The 16249-nt window shown below is 38.1% G+C and overlaps 1 protein-coding gene and 1 long non-coding RNA gene across 3 annotated transcripts in view; one reads left to right on the forward strand and one right to left on the reverse strand.

Annotated features, from left to right (window-relative positions):
- Positions 1–16249, reverse strand: part of LOC127868416 (putative proline-rich protein 21) — a 408141-nt gene that overhangs the window by 70785 nt on the left and 321107 nt on the right. The window lies entirely within an intron of this gene.
- On the forward strand, positions 10953–11713 carry LOC127868438 (uncharacterized). The gene is made up of 3 exons (XR_008044128.1): positions 10953–11128; positions 11274–11367; positions 11658–11713. It is a non-coding gene; the product is annotated as an uncharacterized LOC127868438 (long non-coding RNA).

Genomic DNA, 16249 nt, shown 5'->3' on the forward strand with positions numbered 1-16249 from the left:
TAGTATTACTTAACCTTTACCATGCTAAAATATCCTTTATATGCATCTTTTGATGATTTTGAAAACCTGAAAATTATAAAGCAATTTTTATTGCAACGCGAAATGAATGAATAATTTGGAAAGTTCTGTTGTCGTTATTTTTGGGGGAAACTACGAGAATTGCTGATATGACTAAAACATACATCCGCTCATATCATGAGCACGGATGGTTGAGGGGTCTAAGCGGAAGACTTTTTACTCCTGGACTCCAGGGTCAGTGGTTCGAGTCCAGTTGAGGGTTACTTTTTTTTTTCCTTTTTATGTCCCCCACCACTATAGTGGTGGGGGACATATTGTTTTTGCCCTTTCTGTTGGTTTGTTTGTGTGTTTGTTTGTTTGCTCCAACTTTAACATTTGCAATAACTTTTGCAATTGAAGACAGCAACTTGATATTTGGCATGCATGTGTATCTCATGGAGCTGCACATTTTGAGTGGTGAAAGGTCAAGGTCATCCTTCAAGGTCAAAGGTCAAATATATAGCTTCAAAGCGTCGGAAAAGGGGACATACTGTTTCTGACAAACACATATCTTGTTTAATTGTATTCTTGTTTTATTCACTGGAGATTTTTAGGTCCAATGTTTAAATTTATCAATATAAAGCTTTTAATGACATGCTTCAATACATGCCAAAATCTGTGAAAAGGCCCCTTTAATGATGGTTACACCATAGTTTGGGAGACCAGAAGCACTGACTAAATTGTTGATATCAATAAAAAGTTTTATAAATAAAAAATAATTTATGACATTTTCATCTGTCCACTAAAACCTGATAAACAATCACATTTGTCCACACTTTTCTCAGAGTGTCAAATTGTTGATATCATCCTCCTCAGTTCCAACATCTTGTGTTTGGATAATTACAGTTTTCAGTTCAAAGGCCACATATAGCAGTGCTGGGGAGTCCATTATAGCGTCTGCAGCTGCATCGAGAAGATATGCTTCCGTCAGAGTTCTTTAGGTGCATGCTTGTTTTGGGTCTTGATTGGAGTTAACTGGTCATTGTCCTGTTTTCATCCCCATATGTTGGTTTCATATTATTTAAAATCCCCATCCATACCATGATTTGATAGCATCATATTCGTTGGATATGGAAAACCGTTGCATGTGATGTAGGTGGAAGTCGCTCAGGAGTGAGGAATGTTGAGGCAGTAGCCACTTTTATTGTGAATATATTATGTTGTAGTGATTTTTAGGAATCATTTGGCTTTCCACCAAACAGATCCACCATCAAGCAGTTGCCATGATATTTCCTCCCGAGACTTGTTTGGAAGGAGGAATGAATAAGCATGATTTTATGATAGGGACAGGTTTTATTAACTTCCAAAATAATGATCTTTTTCCAATGCCAAAAATCCTTGGAAGTTGAATCACAGTCGCAGTAAGCATGAACAAAAAGCAACTAATTGCACACTTTGTCTCTTAAAAGATGGTTCACAATTTTGGTATTAAACATGTTGTGTTCATTTGACTATTTACATCAGAGCAGACCTAGTTTGATTATTGTCCCTTTGGAGTATTGCAGAAGCAAGATGAGCACATCTGTACCCTCACCCAACAACGTTGTGGTGCTCTGACGGGATCGATCGACTGTTGCTTTAACAATATTAAGGTATGCATCCCCTGTATATTCTTGGCTTCAAAAAGGACAGGAGAATGGGGGCTCAGTTCATACGACAGTATGTCTTCAAGGAAAAGAACTCCATATTTTGACACCACCAGAAAACGTTGGAACACAAGGGCAGCATCAATAACAGGATAATCAATCTTTACAACTGAGCTATTTCCAAGAATTAGGATACGTCTTTTGTCTTGAATTTATAAGCAAAGACCGCTTTCTTTTGATATCTCTTATTATCGTGTCACCAACCGTCTCAAATGCATGAACATTCACATCTGATCCAGCCCCTTTCCGATTGACTATATATCTCAGATCAGATCAGCTGTGTAGGGCGAGCAGGTTGTAATCTTTGTCTGCATTTTCTTGAGATGAGAAGCATTTCTTTTGATTCCCGCTTCAGTCGAGTCTTTGTGCTGAGGACTTAGTCAAGGTCAGGTCTGTAAAATCATGCATGGCACTGCTGTACACAGATGTTACGGGTGCAAATACAGTCCAAAAGGTTTGCATTTCCTCGGTTATCCCACTGACGCGAGTCAGATCACCTACGCTCTTTAGAGACCTTGTGAATGACAAGATCACTGCTTAGCCCAATCCAGCACTGATCCAGCAAATACGGATAGACATTCCGACACTGTCTACATATGCATCAGCCAACACCAAGTACGATCCGCCTTGATCAACATCCTTGTTATGCTAATCATTCGCTATTAATTCATCGATAATGAGCTCGTTTCTTAGGTCTGGGCAAGTTCATGTTTCTTTTCTGTAGCAGTCACGAGTTTGATCAAAATCTCAGAACATGTATTGATATCTGATAGCATCCTTAAGAAGAAAAGAGTACGATTCCTCGGTTTGATCCATCAGTATCTCAATATCGGAATCTTTCTGGGTCATTTCGGCTGAGTAGAAACTTGTCAACAAGAAAATGGCCCGCAAATACCACTGGACAGCTTTCTTTGTCATAATGTGCACTTTTTAATTTTCGTACATACAGTCTCAATAATGTGTTTGAGACATGTTCCTTCCATGAGAGATCCTATGGCCCCAGCAAGTTCGTAAGTGTATGAAAACACCCCATCATCAAAACAATGATTTTCAGGCAACTACTTTGTGGCGCATCAATGGTGATTTCGGCAGCTTTCCAGTACAAGGGTTGGTCAAACGTTACCAATGTGGGAAGGTTGTGCTTTTTGGCAAGTTTACAATTGAATATATCTGCCCTTACTACCCAGTAACAATAGTTTGCTTTACTGTTAATAACTTATATAAAAGGAAATTAGAATAACGCTGCTACATTTAGAAAATGTAATGTTAGAATGATCTTTGACTTTCATGCCCTTTATAAACAATCAAGATTTTACAAAAAAACAAATCTTGCACTACTGGGTTAAAATAAAAAAAAATTATTTTTACACAAATCAACTGCATTAAAAGTTAATTAGATGGATTGAAACACCTTATAATTACAACAATAATCAAAGTAATGGCAGTACTGGTGTGACGATGCTTTTGAAGAGGATGGATATAAAACATCAATTTAAGTTTATCTATATCACAATTGGGTACGATACAAAATTTGGGTACGAAAATTTTGGGTACGAAAAAATATTTGGTACGAAAAAAATTGGCGTAGGAAACATTTTTGGTGAGAACACAAGTTTAGGGGTACGGGGAAGTAGTACCCGTGGGTAACTTGACCCATTGAGCGAAACTGGGAGGCGGGTCACATTCTTGTTCATTAAGTATGGCAATACCTTCATGATGATTCTCGAAAGTAGGTATGAGCACATAGCCGGACCATGTGAGCTCAATCGTATGAGCACTTGACTATCCGAGTTCGCCCACGAACATATGGATAAGTTAACTAATAGCGAAATGACCGTATACATGTATATGCTGAAATCTGACAATCGAACGAAATATCAAACATGGTATGTACACTTAGGTGGCTGTGTAATTTCTGTTAGAATATCGTATTCAATATGTAAATTTTAAATGATTGTGCCCGCACTTGAGTTTGTTGCCTTGTTTGAGTCTATACGCGCCTAGGCTGCACCCAGTGTGTGTATTTGTGTTTTTCCAAGGTAATGAGTTACCTCCGCGCTGAGGCTGCATAATGTTGGGACCCGGAGTGTGTCCAGCACTCCTACCTAATAAGATTAGATTGACGACAGTTGGGACGAATTTTGAATGATAGCTGCAATTTCCAGCTATTTGATTTGTACTGAAATACTTTTTAATTTTTTATATGGTCAAATGCTGCGGGGGGGGGGATGAGATTATCCGGAAATAAAACACCTGTCCGGAATGGTGACCACAAAACAGACAACATATAACATTGAGCCGGGAGCGGGAATCGAACCGGTGTCGTAAAGGTGAAAAAGCAAACGTCCTTACCACTGCGCTAGCGGGACGGACAATTACGCAAATATATGTTGTTTTATCTATATATATCATAGCAGTGCAGCGTTTACAATTTGCAGGTTCGAAATTGTTCGCATTCTTTAGTTTTGTGATCACGTAAAAAGTTAATTTTCATGTTTTTATTCGCTATTTATTTACTAAATCGAGAACAAATATCAAACAAAATATAGAAAATGTATAGTTGTTTCATTGGTCCATAAAAATAAAATGGATGTAAAATTACTAATTTGAAATTAATGTTCTGATACACTTATTGAATCTGTTTCCCCAGGATATGCTGTTCTATTAATATTTACCTTTATCAACACGAACGACAACTCTGCTAGGAGAATGTTATCAATGAAAATCAACGAGCAATCTCCTACGCAGTGGCGAATGCCAAGGGAAGTAACTGAAAAATCGAGTTATCTCAATCGGACTGGCTCGGTCTTTTACATAGGTCGCAATTGTAAAGAATTTTTTACTGGTTATCAAACCTTAGACGATGATGTTCCAGCATCGTCAACAAAAAAGTAGTTTCATTAACTTAATTTGATTGCACTTTGTAGTAAATGTCTGTTCAAAGTGTGCTTGCTATTTGCAATGCAAACAGTGGTGTACTAATCATTAAGGGAGGTAACTTTTCTCAACGCTATTTATAAGGCACAGGCTTATCTCAAACAGGACATGTATGCTAACGCACAAATAGAGCTAAGCACTAAAAACGATTGAACAATGTGTGCTCTCTAAAAAAGTAATGTTGAATCAGTGCAACATGCGGTTTTAAAGGGTTACTTTGAAATGCTTTCTCAATATGGCTTATGAGCCTCTTAAGCCGGCTATAACCAGGTTTTAGGTCTAGATGCATGTTAAGTCAAATTACACTGAAACGTTATTCCCTTGGTAGTGCAATGTGTAATAACATATTGGGCTTTTGAGTCAGTAGTTATGCACCCGTATTAATTATGGATGCCATGTTGAATTTCTATGATGAGTAACAGACTAAAATAATTTTTAACGTGTTCTTTGTCCACCGAAACCTAAGTATAATCACCCAAATCGTCACATTTGTGTGGATAGTCACAAAGTTATGATCATTAATAGGGTTTGGTGGCCATCTTGAAAAAAAATCTTTCCGGAGGTCCGCCTTTGGTAAACTTTTCATATGTTATGAAGGATCTCCAACACTATAAGGATAAGTTAAAATACCTTTTGTAGCAATTTTTTGGTGGTTGACCGGTTTTTTTTTAATTGACCCAACTAGTTTTCAGTCCAATAGTCATGAAATTTGTTTCTACTGAATATAATTATCCCCCACCAGAGGCGGAGGATATAGAATTGGCTTTTTCAGTCTGTCACACAATTTTCAGGGCTACACCGGTATTTCAGAAACTATATATCGATCTAAAACTTCATTGGTGTATAGATATTAATCAAGAGAAGTGCCCTAGCACAAGAACCATAACCCTACACTTTCCTTTGTTTGTGTGATGTTATTTTTCAGGGCTATACCTGAAATACCATAAAGATTTCAACATGAAACGTAATGGTTGTTTTAAACAATGAGGAGACGAGCATTTGAGAAGAATTGCATATCTTAAGAATCAAAACCCTACACTGTCTTAAATAAGAGTTATTACCCTTTGTTGTTCTTGAATGATGTAAATTTATAGCGCTGCATCTCCACGGCCTTTAATCACGGGTGCCACCTCTTTTTTGCGATGCAGTGATAAATGAGCCAATGCTTCTTCCCAGGTGGCGCTAAGGACCGATGTTTTGAAAATTCACGGAAATTGAAAAATTAAACGAGACTTACTTTGGTTAAGTTGACTTTTAATTTTAATTTTGTGAGTTATAGAATTGATGGACAATGCACCTCTGGCTGTGTTTAAACTGGCATTACCAAGTCCATTGTTAAACTGATCAGTTAAAAATTCTTAAATAGCACTCTGCCAGTACATTTGGAGAAAACTTATAGATTTGCCTTTCACTACAGGAACAAAACCATCTTAATATGAATACCTGGTACTGTTTCTTTGTTCCTCTTTTCCAGGAACACATAAGTATGTTGGTAGACTGTTTTGAAATACCCTGTTTTCTAAAACTTTCCCGGACACTTTGCAGACAATCAGCTTGAGTTTTTTGCTCAGTGGATGTTCCGTGTCTTGAAATGGAAGTTGAAGTAGCTCGTGCCGTTTTAAGGTTATAATTGGTATATCCACCAGAATTTCCATTAACCGCGGGAACCACGTCGCGGAACCACGTCTGTGTTGGCCATAACGGTGCGATCACCATTCATGTTGCCTGATCCTGTCTGACTATCTTGATGCGTCCCAACAAACTGAAAGTAGGGAATAAATTGACACAATTCCATGTGTTCCAATAACAAGAAAATTCATCTATGAGTTTTGCTTCTGGATCAGGTTTCCAGGAACAATAACATGATATTTGAGCATTTAACCTTGTTGCGAACAGGTCAGTATTGGGTTCTCCCCATCTATTACATTATTTTCAAAAAATTTGGAATGTAATTTCCATTCCAATTTATCATTCCAATTTCTGGAAGCTTTGTCTGCTCAATTTAATGACCCTGCATTATGGGAACATGTTAACCACATGTTGTTTTCTATACACCAATTCCAAATTTATACAGCTACTGAATTGCATTCTTCAGATTTAATACCACCCATATAGGTGACGGAGCTAACAGATGTGGAATTATCAGAAAAAAACTTGAACAATTTTTATCTTTTAATTGCATCCAAAACGACTTCAAACCAAACATGATTGCTTTATACTCCAGGCCGTTTATGTGAAATGGCCTTTATGTGTCTGTACCCCAGAGATGCATCAGTATGGAGCCTTATATCTGAATGTTCTCTAAAGATTGTTCTTTTTTGTTTATGTAATTCGTGTATCCACCACATTATATCCTGTTTCATACAGTCTGATATGAGCATTAAAGCATTGTAATTATCCTGGTTTTGTTTCAGTGATAGTATTTTGGCTTTTTCTTAGCTTCTATAAATTCAACTTTCCTTATTCAACAGCTGAAAAACTGGCAATCTTTAATCCAATGACTTTTGCAACCTGTCTAATAGTTGATTGTGGAACATGCTTTTGTATTGTGTCGTTCCTCTGTAAATATAACAGTCATTAATAATGAATCAATGATATTACCTAAGAACACAATCTCTGTAGATGGCTCAAAAACAGATTTTACTTCATTTATCACGAAACCTATTTTTGATTAAGATCAACAGTATCTGATAAATTTTTCTTACACTCATCGTGTGTATCTATCACCACATAGTAAGCTACCATCTATGAACCCTGAATTTACATGTCCTATGTTTCGTAATTTAGCATGAACTGTTTTAAGTATTTTTGCTGTTCCGCAGCAATTGTCACTGAATGACGAACATCAAATGTTACCATAAATGCACAGGATTAATCAAGGTCAAAGCTTTGTCAAAGATTTCCATTAAAGAAAAGGGCATGAAAGGCCCAAAGTCGCTCACCTGAGATTCAAAGGAACTGACCTGTTCTGTGCAGCCCAAGATGTTATCAGAACAAATGTTCTAACCAACTTTCATGCCTAGTGAACAACCAGGCAGCCACGTTTTTGAACAGACCAGAACCATTTTCATACACATCCAAGATATTATTTAAACAAATATCCTGACAAAGTTTCATGAAGCCATATAAGGAAAAATGCCCCGTCCCCTGGTGGCCATGTTTTTTGCAAGCAACTGGAACCATTTTCGAACTTGTCCAAGATATCATTAGGACAAATCTTCTGACCAAGTTTCGTGATGGTCGGACAATAAATGTGGCTTCTAGAGGTTTAATTAAAGCCATATAAGGAAAAACGCCCACGCCCCCCTTTTCTGTCATGTTTTTCCACCAACCAAAACCATTTTCGAACTCATCCAAGATTTCCTTGAGAAAAATCGTTTGACCAAGTTTCATGATGATCAGACAATAAATGTGACTTCTAGAGTGTTAATAAGGTTTTACTAAAACCATATACAGCTATATAAGGAATAATGTTCCGCCCCCTGGCGGCCATGTTTTTCAACCAACCGGCATCATTATTGAACTCGTCCAAAATATGATTGGGATGAATCTTCTGACCAAGTTTCATTAAAATCGGACAATAAATGTGGCCTCTAGAGTGTTAACAAGATTTACTATAGCCATATAAGGAAAAATGCCCCTCCTGTTGGCAGCCATGTTTTTCAAGCAAACGTAACCATTTTCGAACTCATCCAAGATATCATTGAGACTAATCTTCTGACCGAATTTCATGAAGATTGGACAATAAATTTGGCCTCTAGAGTGTTAACAAGGCAAATGTTGACGCCGCACGACGGACAAAAGGCGATCACAAAAGCTCGCCATGAGCACATTGCGCTCAGTAGAGCTAAAAAAAATTCTATAGAATGTGCTTACTTAATTTCTTTAAATTCAGAAGCATTCTATATTCGTCATCTTTCTTTGGCCGTAGAAAAATTGGTGATAAAATTTGGCCATTTTCTGGCATAACTGTTTTCAAAACGCCTAGATGGAACAATTTATTATTTCGATGTTAACAGTATTATTTTGTTTATCATTTAATTTGTATTGATAGTTCTGATGGAACAATTCTTATAACATATCTGTTTTAATATCAAAATGGCAATTTTCAACAATATCAATAATCTGTGGGTCATCTGTCAATTTGCGACATTCTGAAACATAATTTTTTAATCTACCGGAAACAACACGTACATTATTACCTGGCTACTCCTCTCGACGAACCCCTGGGGTGTAGTTTTTTTTACTCTGCGCTTGCTTGCGTGTCAAAGTAATATTAACTTCTGCCACGTGGAACACGTCCTGCTCTCCTGCGCATAAATCCACCTCTGTATGGTCTAACAGAAGTGAACATTATGTTTGTGATTTTCGCAGAATCTTCTAATTCTCTGGCAGATTTTGATACATCATCACTAAACAGATATGATGTCACAGGTCTACTGTAATTACACAGGTGACTGTACTCGGCATTCAGTTCCGGCCTCAAAAAATCTTTGCGTGTCAAATTGATCTGTCTCGTGACCAAGTATAGCCAGTAAGTCAGTACACTCATCAATTATTGTGTGCAATTTTTCATTTCTGTCCTTTTCAATGCTTGCTAAATTGTTGACTACTTTTGTCAATATCACAGCTGATTTGATCACGTATGTTTTTTAATGTTTTGAATCTGTTTGTCCCGTGTTCTGGCCATAGGCGATCTAGCATCCCAGATCAGTTGGACCAACTTAACCACAACAAGACCATCACGATTTTCAGAACGCGCATTTATCTCATCCTTTGTCAATTCCGAGTATCGGCCATCATCGATGCCCTCAAGAAAAAGTGTATTAATATGTTCAGCCAGAAGGCCGTCAACATTAACTGAGCATTCCTCATGCGCTTTGAACCGTTTAGACATGGTCTTAAAGCGGGTATATACGATTTTTATATGTGCTGAATTGTAAAATATTGATACAAATATGTTATAATAACACACAATATGCAAGAAAAATGATACATTTAAGACGAATTTCATAAAATACAGCAAATACAAATTAGAGCCCCGAGCCGATTGTGACGAAGATAATTCGTAATAATTTTCCTACAATAACCGATGCATTCGTCTTTTTAGTAAGTGTTCGTGTGTCGTATGAATCGATATCGCTGCAGGAATTTCAAATGAACCGTTAAACTAAATTTAGATTCACATCGTACATGCATGATATACATGCTGGCGAATTCGGCTGTACAGCCTTTTTCGATTTCAGAATTAAATATCTGGCTTATTTAGCATTTTTCGACACATGTTCTTCTTAACTTTTATTTTAGTTTATATTGAAATATATGTATAATAAGTTTTTACACATTTTATATTAATAAATAAATATTTGACAAGATCGTATATACCCGCTTGAAAACGACTTTCAGAAGTGGGATTGTAACGGTCAGGATCGTCTGTACTGGATCTTTTTGTACTAAAAATGGCCGATGCAAAAGGGCCGTCACCCTCTCTATAGCTGTTACATGGTCTGAAAACGACTATCAGAAGTGGGATTGTAACGGTCAGGATCGTCTGTACTGGATCTTTTTGTACCAAAAATGGCCGATGCAAAAGGGCCGTCACCCTCTCTATAGCTGTTACCAACCCGTAATACAAAGGATCATCACATTCCATTTCGTAATAGTATTCCTCGTACTTCTCCATGTTTTTCAATCTCGTGTTGAACTCGGTCAACTTCAGTGATTGTCTTTCCAGCGAACCTTGCAGCGCTATTAAAATTTCTAATATCTGAACTTTGGTGGATTCATTAGTTTGTCCACTGTTTTTTTTTTCGCAGGCTACTTTCCTTTTGCTTTTTTTATCGCATTTTTCCCCTGGCTGTACCTCCACAGCCGATTTTGCATTGGCGTCGGTTTCTTTCAGTTTCAACACCACTTGTTGATACGATTTTTTAAATCCGTTAAAGCCTCTGACCTTGAAATGAAATACATGTTAATCAATATATGCAATTTGAAAGTGTGCAAAATTGTCATTAAATCTATTAGCAAGTAATTAATTATTTTTCAAACGGTACCGCTTTTAAAACCGAAAGTAGGATTTCTATACGTATACGTCCATTTCGAAAAACGCGATCATTTTTAAGTTTTAAAGCGCAAAAAAGACAGATTTCTACATTGTAACCACCAGATATATTCTAATTGGCATAGATAAAATTAAATCTATAGCCTAGTTAGCAAGTAATTTATTATTTTTTAAACGGTACCGCTTTTAAAACCGAAAGTAGGATTTCTATACGTATACGTCCATTCGACAAACGCGATTATTATGCCCCCCCTTCGAAGAAGAGGGGGTATATTGCTTTGCACATGTCGGTCGGTCTGTCGGTCGGTCCGTCCACCAGGTGGTTTCCGGATGATAACTCAAGAACGCTTAGGCCTAGGATCATAAAACTTCATAGGTACATTGATCATGACTCGCAGATGACCCCTATTGATTTTGAGGTCACTAGGTCAAAGGTCAAGGTCACTGGGACCCAAAATAGTAAAATGGTTTCCGGATGATAACTCAAGAACGCTTATGCCTAGGATCATGAAACTTGATAGGTAGATTGACCATGACTCGCAGATGACCCCTATTGATTTTGAGGTCTCTAGGTCAAAGGTCAAGGTCACTGTGACCCGAAATAGTAAAATGGTTTCCGGATGATAACTCAAGAACGCTTATGCCTAGGATCATGAAACTTGATAGGTAGATTGATCATGACTCGCAGATGACCCCTATTGATTTTCAGGTCACAAGGTCAAAGGTCAAGGTCACGGTGACCCGAAATAGTAAAATGGTATCCGGATGATAACTCAAGAACCCTTATGCCTAGGATCATGAAACTTGATAGGTAGTTTGATCATGACTGGCAGATGACCCCTATTGATTTTCAGGTCACTAGGTCAAAGGTCAAGCTCACGGTGACCCGAAATAGTAAAATGGTTTCCGGATGATAACTCAAGAACGCTTATGCCTAGGATCATGAAACTTCATAGGTACATTGATCATGACTGGCAGATGACCCCTATTGATTTTCAGGTCACTAGGTCAAAGGTCAAGGTCACAGTGAGAAAACAACATATTTACAAAATGGCTGTCACTACAACTGAGAACCCATATGGGGGGCATGCATGTTTTACAAACAGCCCTTGTTTTCAAGTTTAAAAGCGCAAAAAGACGGATTTCTACCGTGTAACCACCAGATATATTCCCATTGTCATAGATAAAATGTGTTTCTTAATTATGCTTAAATTTACTATGCCAAATAAGTTGTGTGGCTTTAATTTGTCACTACGTGCACTGTATCTATCGGTATTTTGGTTTTAATTGGTATATAATTATGTGCAAGCTTCGTCTGCACTAAAAAGGTTCGTATTTAATACGCGTTCTTCGATTTATGATCGATTTTTACACATAATTTTTGACTGCTTCGCAAAAAGCGCTCGCAACAAAGACTGCTTTGCGCATGCGCAACATATCTCTTAAGAACGACAGAAATTCTTCAGACGAAATATAATTCTACACGGTGCGTAAGTTTTAGATGTTTTTCAATATATATCGCATAATTTAAACAAGAGGGCAAAGATGGCCCTAGTTTGCTCACCTGAGAGGAGTCGGTTCATTCAATCTTTACCAAATGTCAAACTTGACCTAGATATTGGCCAGACAAACATCCTGGTCAAGTTTCATCATTATTTCATCTGCGAGTCATGATCAATGTACCTGTGAAGTTTCATGATCCTAGGCGTAAGCATTCTTGAGTTATCATCCGGAAACCATTTTGCTAAATTGAGTCACCGTGACATTGACAGCCATTGTGTGAATACGTTTTTGGCACTGTGACCTTGACCTTTGACCTAGTGACCTGATAATCAATAGGGGTCATCTGCGAGTCATGATCAATATACCTATGAAGTTTCATGAACCTAGGCATAAGCGTTCTTCAGTTATCATCCAGAAACCATTTTACTATTTCAGGTCACCGTGACCTTGACCTTTGACCTAGTGACCTGAAAATCAATAGGGGTCATCTGCGAGTCATGATCACTGTACCTATGAAGTTTCATGATCCTAGACATAAGCGTTCTTGAGTTATCATCCGGAAACCATTTTACTATTTCAGGTCACCGTGACCTCGACCTTTGACCTATTGACCTGAAAATCAATAGGGGTCATCTTCGAGTCATGATCAATGTACCTATGAAGTTTCATGATCCTAGGCATAAGCGTTCTTGAGTTATCATCTTGAAACCATTTTACTATTTCGGGTAACCGTGACCTTGACCTTTGACCTAGTGACCTGAAAATCAATAGGGGTCATCTGCGAGTCATGATCAATGTACCTATGAAGTTTCTTGATCCTAGGCCTAAGCGTTCTTGAGTTATCATCCGGAAACCATTTTACTATTTCGGGTCATCGTGACCTTGACCTTTGACCTAGTGACCTGAAATTCAATTGGGGTTATCTGCGAGTCATGATCAATGTATCTATGAAGTTTCATGATCCTAGGCATAAGCGTTCTTGAGTTATCATCCGGAAACCATTTTACTGCTTTGGGTCACCTTGACCTTTGACCCAGTGAACTGAAAATCAATAGAGGTCATCTGCGAGTCATGATCAATGTATCTATGAAGTTTCATGATCCTAGGCATAAGCGTTCCCGAGTTATCATCCGGAAACCATTTGACTGCTTTGGGTCATCGTGACCTTGACCTAGTGACCTGAAAATCAATAGGGGTCATCTGCGATTTATGATCAATGTACCTATGAAGTTTCATGATCCTTGGCATAAGCGCTCTTGAGTTATCATCCGGAAACCATCTGGTGGACGGACGGACCGACATGAGCAAAACAATATACCCCCTCTTCTTCAAAGGGGGGGGGGGCATAGGTAATGAAAAAAAAACTGACCCCTCCCAGCAGCCATGTTATTCAACTGACCGGAACCATTTTTTTAACTCAACTCTCGTATCAAGGAAACAAATGTTCTGAGCAAATTTCATGAAAATTGGGCCAAAAATGTTACTTCTACTGTGTTCACATGTTTTCACTATATATATAGAGAGAAAAATGCCCCGCCCACTGGCGGCCATGTTTTTTCACCCATCCCGACCATTTTCAAACACGTCCGAGATATCAATAAAACCAATGTTTTGACCAACTTTCATGATGATTGGGCAAAAATTGTGACTTCTAGTGTTTACAAGGTTTCTCTATAGCCAAATAGGGAAAACTGCCACTATATACATATAGAGAAAAATGCCACGCCCACTGGCGGCCTTGTTTTTTCACCGATCTCGACCATTTTCGAACTCGTCCGAGACATCAATTGAACCAATGTTTTAACCTACTTTCATCATGATTGGGCAAAAATTGTGACTTCTAGAGTGTTTACAAGGTTGCTCTATAGCCAAATAAGGAAAACTGCCCCGCCCCCTGGCGGCCATGTTTTTCAACGGATCGGAACCACTTTTGAACTCAACCAAGATATCATTAAGACAAACATTTTGACAAAGTTACATGAACATTGGGCATGAAATGTGACTTCTACAGTGTTTTGAAGGTTTTTCTTTTTTTTTGACCTAGTGACCTAGTTTTTGACCCGGCACAACCCAGTTTCGAACGCGGCCGAGATTTCATTGGGACAAAGCTTCTGACCAAGTTTCATGAAGATGGGACAAGAAATGTTGCCTAAAGAGTGTTTACGAGCAAATGTTAACGGACGGACGGACATACGACGGACAAAGACCGGTCACAAAAGCTCACCTGAGCAATCAGGTGAGCTAAAAATCGGAAAATGAAATGCGATTCAGCGAACATTAATTCATCTACACATGTTCAGAAACACACAATTACAACACACTTGCAAACGTGAGGACTACGAGTTGTGTAATGGTGGCGTTTTTAAAAGCATATCGATGTTTTTGACCTGCGTGACTAGCAAATTTCCATCCAATCAAAACATAATGACAGGAGGTTGCGCAAACCCACAATTTCAGCTGTTTAAGTTTTCGTTACCGACCGTTTTTTTTTCAATCTCCACGCAGAGTTGTATGCTCTCACATACAATCTCTGTCATCACAAGAAAATCCTACCAAATTTGGTAGGATTTTATTTTTCTTGTTAAAGTATTTTATTATGAAAAGAAGTATCATTTTCTTTTATATTTTAAAAATATTATATAAGTTGAGGTTCATAATAAAAAATAAATAACCTATATTTTAAAAAGTAAAAATAACAACGGTAAAATTGTTATACCACGTGGATAGGCTGCCGTCACGTGGCTGGTTATGAAAGCAGGTTTGACCCAGCTATGCTGGTTCCAGTCTAATCTCTGCGAGGAGGTTGGCGTTTTTTGTGTGGTATTCCTGGTTGAATGTTCGATCTTTATAGCTCACCTGATTGCTCAGGTGAGCTTTTGTTACCGGTCTTTATCCGTCGTCCGTCGATCCGTCCGTCCGTTAATATTTGTTCGTAAACACTCTAGAGGGCACATTTTTTCCAATCTTCATGAAACTTGGTCAAAAGCTTTGTTCCAATAATATCTCGGTCGAGTTCGAAACTGGGTCAAGCCGGGTCAAAAACTAGGTTACTAGGTCAAAAAAAGAAAAACACTGTACAAGTCACATTTCATGCCCAATCTTCATGAAACTTTGTCAAAATGTTTGTCTTAATGATATGTTGGTTGAGTTCAAGTGGTTTTGGTCCGTTGAAAAACATGGCCGCCAGTGGGCGGAGCAGTTTTCCTTGTTTGGCTATAGAGATACCTTGTAAACACTCTAGAGGCCACATTTTTTGTCCGATCTTAATGAAACTTGGTCAGAACATTTGTCCCAATGATATCTCGATCGACTTCGAAACTGGGTTAAAATCTAGGTCACTAGGTCAAAAAAAGGAAAAACCTTGTAAACCCTGTAGAAGTCACATTTCATGCCGAATCTTCATGTAACTTTGTCAAAATGTTTGTCTTAATGATATGTTGGTCGAGTTCAAAAGTGGTTCTGGTCCGTTGAAAAACGTGGCCGCCAGTGGACAGGGCAGTTTTCCTTATTTGGCTATAGAGAAACCCTGTAAACACACTAGAAGTCACAATTTTTGCCAAATCATCATGAAAGTAGGTAAAAACATTGGTTCCACTGATATCTCGGACGAGTTCGAAAATGGTCCAAATCGGTGAAAAAACATGGCCGCCAGTGGGCGGGGCATTTTTCTCTATATGTATATAGTAAAAACATGTGAACACACTAGAAGTCACTTTTTTTGGCCCAATTTTCATGAAATTTGGTCAGAATGTTTGTTTCCTTGATACCAGAGTAGAGTTAAAAAATGGTTCCGGTCAGTTGAATAACATGGCTGCCGGGAAGGGGGGCAGTTTTCTTATCTTTATATAGTAAACAATAGGGCCTGAAAGGCTCAAAGTCGCTCACCTGAGATAACAAGCAAATTCGTTGAATTCATATCCCCCGCAAATATGCTTCTGGACACAAAATGGTAATATTTGACACTCAAAAAAAGCATTTTTTCAAGATACAAAGGGCCATAACTCCTTTATTATCCAATGGTATACAATGCCATTTGGCGGGCATC

The sequence above is a fragment of the Dreissena polymorpha genome, chromosome 2, assembly GCF_020536995.1.
Source record: "Dreissena polymorpha isolate Duluth1 chromosome 2, UMN_Dpol_1.0, whole genome shotgun sequence".
In the NCBI taxonomy this organism is placed as follows: domain Eukaryota; kingdom Metazoa; phylum Mollusca; class Bivalvia; order Myida; family Dreissenidae; genus Dreissena; species Dreissena polymorpha.